At 36.3% G+C, this 13,348-nt stretch overlaps 1 protein-coding gene across 6 annotated transcripts in view; it reads left to right on the top strand.

The window, feature by feature from the left end:
• The window catches only part of LOC101711466 (cAMP and cAMP-inhibited cGMP 3',5'-cyclic phosphodiesterase 10A), a 339,917-nt gene that overhangs the window by 75,563 nt on the left and 251,006 nt on the right, over positions 1 to 13,348 (top strand). Inside the window, exon 1 of one of the 6 annotated variants that reach the window (XM_087193589.1) lies at positions 6,869 to 8,029. The exons of the other annotated variants lie outside the window; for them this stretch is intronic. The gene's annotated coding sequence lies outside the window, so the exon portion shown is untranslated. Of the gene's footprint in view, positions 1 to 6,868; positions 8,030 to 13,348 lie in introns of those variants that run through there. 6 annotated transcript variants of the gene reach the window in all.

Raw genomic sequence — 13,348 nt, forward strand, 5'->3', positions numbered from 1 at the left:
GGAGGCAATGTAGGTAGGAGAGAAGAGCAAAGATTGCTTAGTGCAAGGCCGAATGACAGATTTTGTTTCTACTCTAAGGATTCCCTGAAGGGTTTTAAGCAGAGAAGTGACCTGATCACTTACTAAGACCACTTTGGTTGCTGTGTTGAGAACAGACTATAGGATAAAGTGGTAGAGATAGGGTTACCAGTTAGGAGGCAGTGACTAACTCAGGCATGGGATAATGGTGTTTTGGGTTGAGTAGAAGTAGTGAACTGGAGGAGAAATGGTGGGATTGTACAGCAAACAAGATTTTCTGATAGACTGGACATGAAAGGAAAGATATCAGTGATGGTATTAAGGTTTTAGTTTAAATAGCTGGAAGAATGTAGATCAGTTATAGGAGGAAAAATCTGGTGTTTTACTTTGAACATTGCCATTGTCTGAATATTTATGCCCTTTCCCCAAATCTGTATGTTGAAACATAATCATGAAGGTCACGGATACCAGAATGTGGGTCTTTGGGAGGTGATTAGGTTGTGAGGCCTCTACCCTTATGGATGGGATAAATACTCCAGTACAAGGCCCGAGACAGATGCCTTCTTTCTGCCATGTGAGGACATGTAAAAGGCACTATCTATGAGGAACAGGCCCTCACTAGACACTGACTCTGCTAATGCCTTTATCTTGGATTTTTCAGTCTGCAGATCTGTGATCAATACCTTTCCTTTGTTTGTAAATTTTTTTTGTTTATAAATCTAAGGTATTTTGTTATAGCAGCCTGAATGGACTAAGACAGACATGTTAATTAGAGATATTGAATAGGTTTTTGGCTCTATTATAATAAATGTCTGGCTGTTAAAAGTTGATTGGGGGCCAGAGATTTAGCTCAATGGCACCAGGCCTGCCTTTCAAGCGCAAGGCCCTGAGTTCGATCCCTGGTACCAAAAAAAAAAAGTTGATTGAAATGAACATTGGTTTTCATGAGAGGTTGATATAGTGGGACATGGACAAACATTTCATGGGTATATCATACAGTTAATTTTATGTAATTTAAATTGACTAGAGCAATAACATCTTAACAGTCTTTCACTTTTGGTTGTTTTATCTTTATTAATTGTGCAGAGGTCTATCTGTATGATAATGACATCATTTTCTTGAATATAAAATAGAGACTTCTAGCCATCTTTTCTGTAATAGTGCTATTGCACAGCTTTGGTGAGGAGGCTAGAAAATGAAAGACTGAGGCCATGGTAGGTAAGCTGTAGGGCTGGCCCCTAAAGGAGCTGGCTAGGGATTAAAGGAATAATCTACAAGTGAATAGACCTAGACTTTAGACCCAGAGATCATTAGGGTTGCCAGGCTCCTGTAATCAAAAGAATCTGAGTTTTAGAATTAGACGGACTTGTTTCAAATTCCAGCTTTGCCACTCAGTAGATAACTTGTTTTTGAGAAAATTTATCTTCTCTGAATTTTGGTTGCTTCACCTGTTAGCTGGGCATAAAACTTCATGAACTGGATGTGGTTTAGCATACCATGCTCATATCCTGCCTCCCTTTAAGTACATTCCTGTTTTGAATGATGCAGGAGAGTATATGGTTCTCTGTGGCTTAGCACAGGTTTTCCCACTGCATCACATAATGCCATTTGTATTTTGGATGATGCTAAATTTGTTCACTAGGTTCAGATGGTGTCTGACAGATGTCACCACTCTAAATGGTGTCTTTTCTCATTTGTAACGAGTAATCAATGGAATGATACTTTGAGATCATGTGAAATCCTGTCTCTCAACACCCTGTCATTCAGTGATTTTAGCATTCACTGATGATCTTTGCCTGAATTATTTTTTAGGGCTTACAAAATGATGATTACATATTGTTTATTGATAACTTCTTTTTAAAGTTTGTGTTAGTGACCCATATTTGTGCCACTTTTGCTTATTTTAGAATATTGATTCATATATCAACTTTCTCAGTTAGAACATTTAAAACTTTACCATATGTATGTAAGGATTTAAATTAAACCTGATTGTTGTATAGGGAATGATTTTTGTATGGTAGTACAGCTTTTGCCTGTTGGTATTTTTAGATAGATATTTGATCTCTTGAGCATATACTTTCAAATAAAGATCACTGATGGATGAATTTTTTGTTTCTTTTGTTAAACAGGATAAAGTCCATTGAAAGCAATGTGAGGTGGATTTGCTTCTTTATTTCAGGATTAAATACAGTATATTCAGTAACTGCTTTAATTTTCTAAAGACTTCTTGGAAGAGTTGTTTAAGCTCTTCATTTCATATGTTCAAATTGCGAGGTGAGCTTGACATTGCCTTGGCCAAGACTGCAGAGCAGGGCAGGACCAGATGAGTAGTGCTTGTGGCAGTTCAAGTCTCTGGTGACCTACTACATACAGCTGTGGCTCTTGTTATTGGGAAACCTGGGCTTTGGATGGGAGACAGCAGCTGGGACTGAGAGATTTACTATAGTAGCAGAGCAGCACAGAGCTAAATAAAACAATAAACAAATACTTTCTATATTGACATCAACTGCAATCACACTGATTTTCTTTCAAGTACAAAATTTAAGCTTCATTCCAGGTTCTGCCTTCAAAGAATAAAAACAAAGACACATTATAAATAGTTGTCAAGGAAAATGTTTGAAATCCATTCAGCTATTTGTTTGGGCTGTGGAAGAAAAGCCCCCTTCATACTGTTCACTAGGAGGGTTGGATCACCATTCCCTTTTAAAACCGTGCTCCTGTGATCTTTTAATTTCCCCCCATTCATACCCCTCTGCTTCTCCTTTTCCCATTAAAATGCTTATCTTGCTTTGCTGCTTTTATGATCTGAATGATTAGTATGATGAGAAGTATCTGGGCAAAGTGATTTTCTAGTTTATTTTTATTTGAACAAATTATCAAGGGGAAATAACTGTACCAGTCTATGGTGTCATGGCGATTGTTTAATTGCATTAAGAGATTAATGAAAAATGTGATTTAATATTATCCTAATAGCATGTGGAGTTCCTGTGTGCTGAGGGAACACAGAAACAGATACATATATATGTGTGTGTGTGTGTGTTATATTTATATATATAGTTGGCAGTATATTAACTTGTGTAAAATATGTTTTAACTTGTATTAAATATATTTAGTTTTGTGGCCATGTCTTGTTTGAAAGGAACTGCTTTCTTAATGATTACATTGGATAATAAGTATTTTAAAACATTTAAAGAGCAATATTTTATAAATATTTAACTTTTTTGAATACGTCTTAGGAATTAGGGACATGCTGGAGCTTTTATGCACATCATCTCCCCATTCAAAAAAATTGTGTTATGTAGGTTGGGAAATCATTCATAGAAAGGTTTTTGTTAACAAATAGCAGAGTTGAAATTCGAGTTTACACATTTATAATCCTAGAACCCATGTTTTCTCTACTACAGTAGTTCATAGATTTGTGGGCTTCATTAACTAATGATATTGTATTTCTAAAATAGGAGAATTACATAGGTATTCCCCCTTTTATTTTGCTGAGCAATGAATATTAGGAATTACTATCATTTCATTTTGAAAAGATGGCTTAGTACCCTGAATATAGTGAAATGCTATTTTAGCGTAAAAGGAGCTCTTTAAATAGAATAAACCTTGTTTTATAAAGACCTCATTACAATGAGACACACACTGCTCCCACTGCAGGGAGCTCCTGCTCTGCTTGCTCTGCCCTGTACTACTTTATCTTCCCGTCAGCCTGGGAAGGGCTTTGTTGAGGTGGGTGGTAAAATGAAGAGCACCACAGATGTAAACTTTAGAACCCAGAAATCAGTTTTATTTTATAACCATAAGACACTGCATTCTTAATTTGGTATGTCTGTCTCAAAATATTATCCCCGCCTATAGGAAAGATGATATATGGGAGATTTTGCTTATTTCAATGTATAGTTTTATAGTATGAGGAATTGTTGAATTTCTCTCTGAACTGTTGAAGTGAATATTAAAGAATATTTTAAAATTTCCATGTTTCATGTATTTTTCATGGAATAGTTGTTGGGAACATGAACATATGGAATTATATTTCTCTTAAAGATGGGGATTGAGAAAAACAGATTTTATTAGATAAGCCAGACTCATTCTATTTATGAAAAGATCATATATATATAATATATACATATATTTTTTTCCCCAGACCCCTTTTTTTAACTGATCAGAAAAAGAAACTTTCATGTAGCTTAAATGTAGTTTAACTTTGGAATATAACTGAAAGACCTGACATGATGACAGGAGACCCAGCAAAATTGTAAAGCTAACTTTATTTCCTTCAGTCCCCAATAGTTAATACCTCCAAAATAATGTTTCTCTAATATTAACCTGTCAGAGTAATTCCTTCACATCAGTTATAAGAATACCAATTTGACCGCCTGCTGTGCAAGCACAAGGACCCGAGTTTGATCCCCGGTACCAAAAAAAAAAAAAAAGAATAGCAATTTGAAAGGTCTAAACATATAGTTAAAATATTATGTTTGATAGAGCACCATCACTTAATTTATAAATTACCTTAAGGACAGAAGATACATTTCTGGGTGATGATAAAAAACAAACTATAAAGGTTCATGCAGTTAAAATAAAATAGACTCAACTAATTTATAGGAGTGCCAACAAAAATAAAATCTAAAGATTTTGTAATGAACTCTGGTTTTGGTGCCACATCTCTGATCCTGTGTGGCACTGATAGTCATTATGTTTCCAGAAGTCATGTTGTTCCAGCAATGTTTTCTGTCTGCAGAGACCTTTCTGAGGTGTTTCAGACCTTTCTGATTGAACCCCTGTAGTTCGTAGCTTCAGTTTTAATAGACCACAAATAAATTGTTCTTATCTAATTTTTTGCTTTTAAAAGTTCTTTCCCAAAGTCATTATACCTTCATTCCATCCCACCAATTAGGTAACTTGGAAAATAAATGGCTTACTTCAATTTAGAGAAGCCTCCAAAATACTTGTTGATGGATTTAAAGTCAGTCTGCCAATGTCATACATGATGATCCAACAAGAAGTACTTTCTGGAGGAAAGGTATAGAATTCTATTAAGGTATATGCTATGAGACTGATTAAATCTTGATCAAGCAGTTTAGTAATTCCTTGATGGTATATAAATTGTGAAGTAATTTGTGTGTATTTGAGTCTTTTCTAACTCTGAAGTGCACTCTGAGATAAGTCCCCTTCTCCCCCACCCTGCTCGGTATGGTCTTTTCCCTTTTAGGCACTCATCGGGAGTTCATTAGAGCTAAGCCTGAACCAGTATGGGTGGGGGTGGGATCTAAGTGTTAAGTTTCTTCCAATTTTTACTTGATGAAATGTGCAGTAATTAAATTTTCTGTCAGTCTTGCTAGTGTTAATAAAACAAAACCACAAAGAAGAATTTCTTGTATGTACTCAGGTAGTGCTAAAAGTTTATAGCAAAAAGTAACTGAGACCTGAAAAACCATGGAAATTATTCATTTTGTTTTCCTTAAATTCTACTAAGGATGAAAAATAAAATTCCTAAATTTGAGAGCTGGGTTTTGGTATATAGTTTTCTCCTTGAATCATTCTAATTTCTTTCTCCCATAAATCTTCAGAGAGTTTGTGTATCTCCTTCTTCCCACACCTCTTGTATGCACTGACTTCTTGTACCCACTCATTTCCCAGATGCCTGACTACTCTGAGCCATGTACAGGTGCTGTGGTGAGAACAAAACAAAACTCCATACCCTCCAGATGATTAGATTTGTAGATTTGATCAGATTCTGTAGGTTTCTTTTCCTCTCTCCTTTCCCATCCTTGGGCCTACTGTTTTAGGATTGATCTACCTCTGTGATACCTTTTTTAATTTCTAGTTTTTTAGTACATGTTTTCAGTACATAATGATGACTTTCCTTGTCAGGATTTGATACATGACTATGACACATCTGAATTCTGCCTTCATCCCCTTCCCTTCTCTCCCTCCCTCCATCACTTGGTTCTCTTTCCTTTTGCAAAAGAGATACTCCCTATTTCCTATTATCTTTTATTTTGCTCTTTATTTATATTTTGGGTTTCTCATATAAGAGAACCATGTAATATTTAAGCTTTTGTGTCTGATTTATTTCACTTAACACAATGGTCTCAAGGTGAATCCATTTCCTACCAATATGTCCATCAGCCGATGAATGGATGAGGAAAATGTGGAATATATACACAATGAAATACTTCTCTGCTCAAAGGATAAACCTGTGATACCCTTTTTGTGTTCTAATTCCCTTTAATGGGAAAACACAAGGTGCTAGGTACTGATTTTAAAGGTGTTGCTGTATGAAATTTTGCTTGTATGCTAATTTTTCAGATAAACACCATATAGATTTTTTAAAGATCAAGTCCTTGTATTAGCTGTTACTGTAAAAAAATTAATTAGCTGACATAGTCAACTTAAAAAGAGGGGATCTTGATTATGGCTCACAGTTTTACAAACTTCATTGCATGGTGGATTGGCCATGTTGCTTTTGGACTTGTAATGAGATAGTGCAGTATGAAGGGAGTGTGTGGTGGAGAAGGCCCAATTAGCTCATGACCAGAAATTGAAAGAGAAGAAGAGACTGGGGTCCGACAACCCCCTTTGAAGGCACACCCCCTCCCATAGCTTAAAACTTTTCACCAAGTAAGGTTCTATCACTTCCCAAAGGCACTAAGCTGAGGACGAAGCCTTTAACATATGGACCTTTGGGGGACACTCCAGATCCAAACCATAGCAGTCCCTGAGATTGATTATCTTGAGTGATTAGCTCAGCATGTATTCTTCAAGTTAACATAAAACATACATAAGAAAGACTGCTGTAGAGCAACGTTAGCTACCACATTGCAGACATTGGCTTTCTGTCAGGATTTTAAATCCAGGAAGTGAATTGGTATTTCAGCTTTTGAAGCCAGCCAACATTCTTATGAAAAGTCAGTTAAAGCATTAAGAATAACATCCTGATAGCTTTCAGAATTTATCAGCAGTTAGATTCCTTATGTATGCTATAACATTACAGTATGACAACTGACACTACTCAAGTTTACATGTAAAACTGACCATCACAGCTCACTCTTTGTCAACTTGGCACCCATACACATCTTAAACTTTATTTACTCTCCAAATAGACAACAAAGCCATACTTCTACATACATGATGCAGCTTCCCGCATTCAACCCAAAATATGCTAATTCGTTCTCCAGAGGAGAATGCAATAGTTCTTGATGTTTCTTTTCCTTAGTATCCTGTAACCTAAATACTGTGATGTGTGACTACTATTAATACATCTTCTGTATGAACAGTAGGGGATAGGAAAAGAAAAGAAAAGAAAGGTATTCTCTTAGAAGTTTATACACACAATTGTAACAAAATAGGAAGTATTCATAACAATTTAGAGCCTTCATTTCTGTAACTGGCCACCTTCTCATAAATGGTATTTATAACTATTTTCTTGTACTACTCATTCCATTTGCTCTTTTCCCTCAGGCAGCACAGCTGGTCATAGTCCTTTGCCTTGGTTTGAGTGACCCAAATCTTCATTTCTGCAGGGCCCACCCATTGACAGGCCTTCCTGAGTTAGTGTCTCCCACTGACTTTAATCACAGAGTATGAGAGTCCAAAGGGATACCGAAAGAGGGATCTCCTGCACTCCAGACACCTCTTCCTTTGTGTAGCTGGCAAGTGAGCAGGTGTCTAGGTGATAGATTAGGGCAAGGACCAAAACAAAAATAACAAACTTTTATTCACTTCCTGGGACCATGCAAGCAAGGGATGCACAGTATTGCTGGCTCCTCATTGTTCCATTTTCCTGTGTAGAACAGGCCTGTGTGAGACTCCTGTGGATCTGGATTGGCTCAGATGGGGGACTTCCTTCACTAATGAGGAATTCCAAGCAAAAGCCTCCTGGGTCTTTCCGGGCCTTTTGGCTACAAGAAGGACAAGGAGTGAAAAAGTATGGAGTCAAAGTGAAGAAAGTACCTCAGCTGATGAGAAGGCCACTGAATGGAAGCAGTTGGACCAGGAATGAAGATAGGTGAATAAACATGGTTGGCCCAGAGGGTGAGGAAGCCAAAATTGCAGTGCACCCGAGTCTGGTATGTGGGTGGCAGCATGTTCCCATGATACTGGCCAAGCAAAGCTTTGTAATGGGCTGTGATTGCAGCTGAAAGATCACACAAAGGATCTGGGCTTGGAGCTGGACTTCTTACCAGTAACCACCTGGCTTCCTCTTGGCAATCAGGATTAGTCATTCCAGCCATACATATCTCCTGTATTTGTGCATTGGTTCAGAGGCAAAAGGAGTTCAGAGTATCTGAGTGGTGGTCCTAACTTCCAGTTCAGTAGAGTCATTGTGTCTTCTGGTGGAAAAAAAATCTTTCCTTTCCAACTGGGATCTCTGGAGTGGGAACAGCACAGCATAAGGTTGTGGGAGCAGAAAGTAAATGTTTGGTAGTGGAGTCACTAGGAAATAGTAATGAGTGATGCCATTATCTCCACCCTTCATTCTTGAATCCATGAGTCTTGGATAGGGAAGAAACGGCACAAATACTGGATGCCATTTTAGGCCATTTATAACCTCCCTGAGGAAACTGCCCCAACCCTGCAAAGTTTCCCACTTCAATGCTACCAAGTCTTCAAATCCTATTTTCCTGTTCTATCAAGATGATGCTTCACGATGAGGGGGATATGATTTGGTGAGTGAATTTTTAGGATCATGGTTCTACTGTCTCATCTCATTTATAGTGAATTGAGTTCTTTGATCAGGAGGAATGCTGTGTAAAATACAGTTGACAATGATCACATCTAGGCCCACTTGGATAATACAGGATAAGTTCCTTTGCTTAAGAGCTTTTAACTTTAATCTCATCTTTTACCAGATAAGGTGACATTCCCAGGTTCCTAGGATTAGATGTGATATCTTTTGGGAGTCCCATTTTTTTTTTGCCTACTATATTATCTGACTTATTTATAAATTATTGAGAAGCAGTAAGATTAAGAGAGAGTAGAGAATAAATGTTAAAGAATATAGAATCTGAAGGCACACTCATTTGATTGGAACATAGCTCTGGTACTCATTTGCTGTGTAAATTTTGACAAGTTATCTAACTTCTTAATCTTACTTCCCCCCTCTTCTGTAAAATAGGGATAACAATTTATCATAGGGTTAGTTTGAAAACTAAATGATTTAGTAAAAGTAAAGTGATTAGAATTGTTCCTGATACCCAGTAAGCACTCCGAACTTATATAAGTAGTTGGCTCAGAAATGCTTTGCATAAATCAAGCAGCTTTGGAGAGTGAGTTTTTGGTGGACGTATTTGTTGAATTTATTTTGTGTTTATTAAAGTCCACTGAGTCATTTGCCACATGAAGAAACACTGGTAAGACACACATGAAAACTTTGTTGTATGTTTGGGCAAGGAAGAAATCTGGTGAGTGAGACTTCTTAATATACATTTTATATTGTTTTAATTTTCAAATGTATGAAAATTGGAGGATAGTTTAACAGACAATTAAAGAGATAAAGTTCATAGAGAGGATCATCCATATTCAAGCTAATAAAATTTCCTGAAGAATAAATTTTAGTTGTTTTGGTCACTATATATATATATATATATATATATATATATAGTGATTTTTTTGTCCTTTGAATTGAGTCCAGTTTTATAGTCAGTGTTCTTTCTCAGCAATATTTCATTTAAATTTCATTGCTCTTTTAAATTGTGCTTTTACTCTACCTTAAAAAATGTACTTAATTGACATATAGGCCTTTAATTAACTTATTAAACTGACATAGAAATGTTTGTAATGATTTAAACTATAAGCTTCTGCCTATACTGTAGTTAGTTTTTCAGTCTTTATATTTTGTAACCCCAATTAGCTATAAATTAACACTTTTGGTGCAGTTCACTCACTGACTTTTTGTTGTACAGTACTGTATTTCTGGATCCCTTAACCTCTGTGGTGATTATTCAGACAGCTCACCGACAGAAATCTGTTTTTATGATAAATATCTGCTTTAAAATATTAGTAATTTACTTCTGATTAGATTTTTATAATTTTGAAAATATTTTCACAATTTAAGTTTCACAAAAACCGTAGGAAGTATGGGTCGTTTAGGCATAGTTAATATTATCTCTCTTCATTTGTTCTTATTGTTTACTTGCATGAATAAAATGGCAGGGACCATATTTCTGTCACCTTTGTATTTCTAGTATCTAGCATATTGCTGGTTTACAGAAATAGAGAATATGTACATAAGTTACAGTTGAATGAATAGATAAGAAAAATCACTATATCACATGTAATGATTTCCTAAGCTTATATGGCAGGTAACTGAAATAACCATAGTCAGAACCCATGACCTTAGCTTTTTAGTCCAATGTTTTTCTTAAATATGAGATCTGTTTAGGGTCATTTAAATTCTTTCTATTGAACAGAGTAAATTAATTCCCAATCCAAGTAGGATTTAGTGCTTTTGTTCATCAGAATAATCAAACCAAGATTCACAAATCTAAACGCCTGAGAAGTACATGATGAAGATTTGTTGTTTATTTAGTTTGTAAGTTTTAAGCAATACATTTATTCCTATCTGTCTTTGTTTGAGATGCTATAACAAATACTACAGACTGATTGATTTAAATAACACACTTCTCACAGTTCTGGAAGCTGAGAAATCCACAATTATGGTACATGCTAATTCATTCTCTGCTTAGGGACCTCTAGCTGGTTTTCAGGTAGCTGCTTTCTTACCTCACATAGTTGAGAAAGAAATTCTCTCTCAGAACTCTTACAAGGGTACTAATCCCATCATGACTTGATTACCTCACCCAAGATTTCACATTCTAAATACCATCACACTGAAATTAGGACTTCAGTATATTAATTATTCAAGCCCACGGACTTTCGGTCCACAGTACTGTCCCTCCAAGTGTGGTGATGGTCCCTATATCATAGTGATGTTTCAATTAGTATTAAATGGTGCAGTTGTTCTTTTCAATTGGAAAGATTTAAATTACCTGAATATTTTTATTTTTATGAGTTCTAGTGTGAAAGGTTAGAACTGAAGCAGTTGATAGGTTTTCTTAACTCAAATTTTTCTCCCTGTCATCATGATGGATCCATTCCTGAATGAAAAGGAATTAAGCATTTACTTTTGCACTTATTTGGGTAACTTGATGGGCTAGTTACATAATTTAACATGTTCAAAATTGAGCTGACAGTTGTCTTTGTCATTAGGAATTATATCATACACATAGCTATGTAAACTTGAAAGCTGGGACTCATCTTTATTCTCATTCACTGCTACCTTACCTCATTCAGTCACCTACTGAGCCCTGCTGGCTATGTCTTAGCTGTTTCTCAGATGCATCTCTACCATCCTATATGGAGATTTTCTCTTAACAGTTGTTTTCAGTAAAGTCAGATGTTTCAAAAACTCACAATATACTTGGTCTTGGAATATAAGGCATTTTATAATCTGACCCCTTGGCTAGTTGACAAGCACTAACTTCATTTCTCCTTTTTATTTTAAGCTCCAGCAATATCAAACTATTTGTAATTCCATGCATTTCCCATGCCTTTTTGTATTTGTGTCTTCTCATATTGTGATTCTGCCTGGAAATTCCAAAATAACTTACTTGCTTGCACAATTTCTTCTCATTAAGACTCATGAAGCTCAGGCACCATTTCCAGAAACCATACCTCTTTATACCACTTTCTTGGCTTCCAGTATTGAGTTCATTCACTCAACCACTCATTGATTTAAATATTAATTAGGGCATTGAAGGTGCAAGTCAGTGGTAGAGTGTGGGCCTAGCATGCACAAGGGCCTAGGTTTAGTTCCCAGCACGCACACACACACACACACACACACACACACACGAAAAAAACTAGCCATTATGGATTTGTGCTACAGCAGTGAACAAAACAAAAGATTGTTATTCTTGTGGTTCATACATTCTAGTAAGAGAGACAGAAAGAAAGCAAGAAAGCAAGCAAGCAAGAAAACACTTAGAGAAGACCATACGAAAAAATGGTCAAGTACAACACAGTGAGATGGCTCAAGAGTTGAGTCAGTGGAAGGTGGTAGACAGCAATATTAAAAACTGAGTTACCCTCATTGGAGTGACATTTTAAATGATGAATTGAAGAGGTGAAGAATTTGTCCATGTAAGTACCTGAAAAAAGAGCATTCATTATTCCAGGCAGAAGCAACCAACTGGGCAACGGTCAGATGACAAGGTGCTATACTGAGACCAGAATGTGCATAAATTCAGGTTAACTAATTAGAAGGCTATTTAAATATCTGGATGAAAAATGATGATAGCTTGAATAACAGTGTTGATTGCTGAAAGGGTGAAATGTCAGATTCTGGATTGTTTTTGAAGTTCAAAGTAACAGTTGCTTGATGGTCTGGATGTGATGTATGAGACAAAGAGAGAAGTTAAGGATGAATCTGAGGTCTTAATCCCATGCATCTAACTTCCCACCCAGTCTTGTTAGTCTGCTACTTAATTATCATTCTTTTATTTGTCGTATCTCAACTGCATTGATGCAGGTGCTTAATGGACATTACTGGCTTCCAGCAATTCTTTATATAGGAGTAAAGATGATTCTGAAAGCTTAACCTGTGTTATGCTGTTTGAATTTAAATTCTCATTGTGTTCCACTTGCTGGCAGATAAAAGTCTAAAGTCTTTAGCCTGGCATGCAGTATCCCTAAACTGCCCTCTGCTTACTGAGAGAGCTTTATCTTCCACATGTCCTTTATCTCCTCTAATTTCTGAACTTCATAAAAGCTTGATCTTTCATGCTTTCTCAGGAGAGTATGTACTGTTTTTTTCTGTTTGGGATGCCCTTCCCATCATGTCTGCTAATGCATTACAGTGCATTTGTGTGGGTATTTGTCTGTGAGAGGCTTCTCTGGCCTGAATATCTCACCTGTTTGGTGCTTTTCTTCCTTTTCTTGTAGACCTGGTACACAATTATTATACCTCTCCATTATTTCATAGCTGTTTCTTGTCTGTCTGTGACACTTCTCCAAGCTCAAAGGCAGGAGCTAGTACTATTTTACTATTATATGGCCCAGTACATACATGGATGACTTAGAGGCAGTTGGACCATTATCAGAAATGGGTGGAAATCATTGGAGATAATGACATTATATTATGCACATAAGAATAAAAGTAGAAGAAAAAATAGTTTGGTTGCAAAAAATAACACATTTGCATGTAAAAAGTTGAAGCAAATGTATTTTTTTGTGAAATTACTAAGGGCAATAAGAGAGGGAAGAGTGAAAAAGTGGAGGAGATGAAGGTTGCTTTGGGCCAGATCATGGAGGTCCTTTTACATCC

This window comes from Heterocephalus glaber, unplaced genomic scaffold, assembly GCF_053883595.1.
Source record: "Heterocephalus glaber isolate CG9 unplaced genomic scaffold, H.glaber_assembly_v1.0 deba00001593, whole genome shotgun sequence".
In the NCBI taxonomy this organism is placed as follows: Eukaryota; Metazoa; Chordata; class Mammalia; order Rodentia; family Bathyergidae; genus Heterocephalus; species Heterocephalus glaber.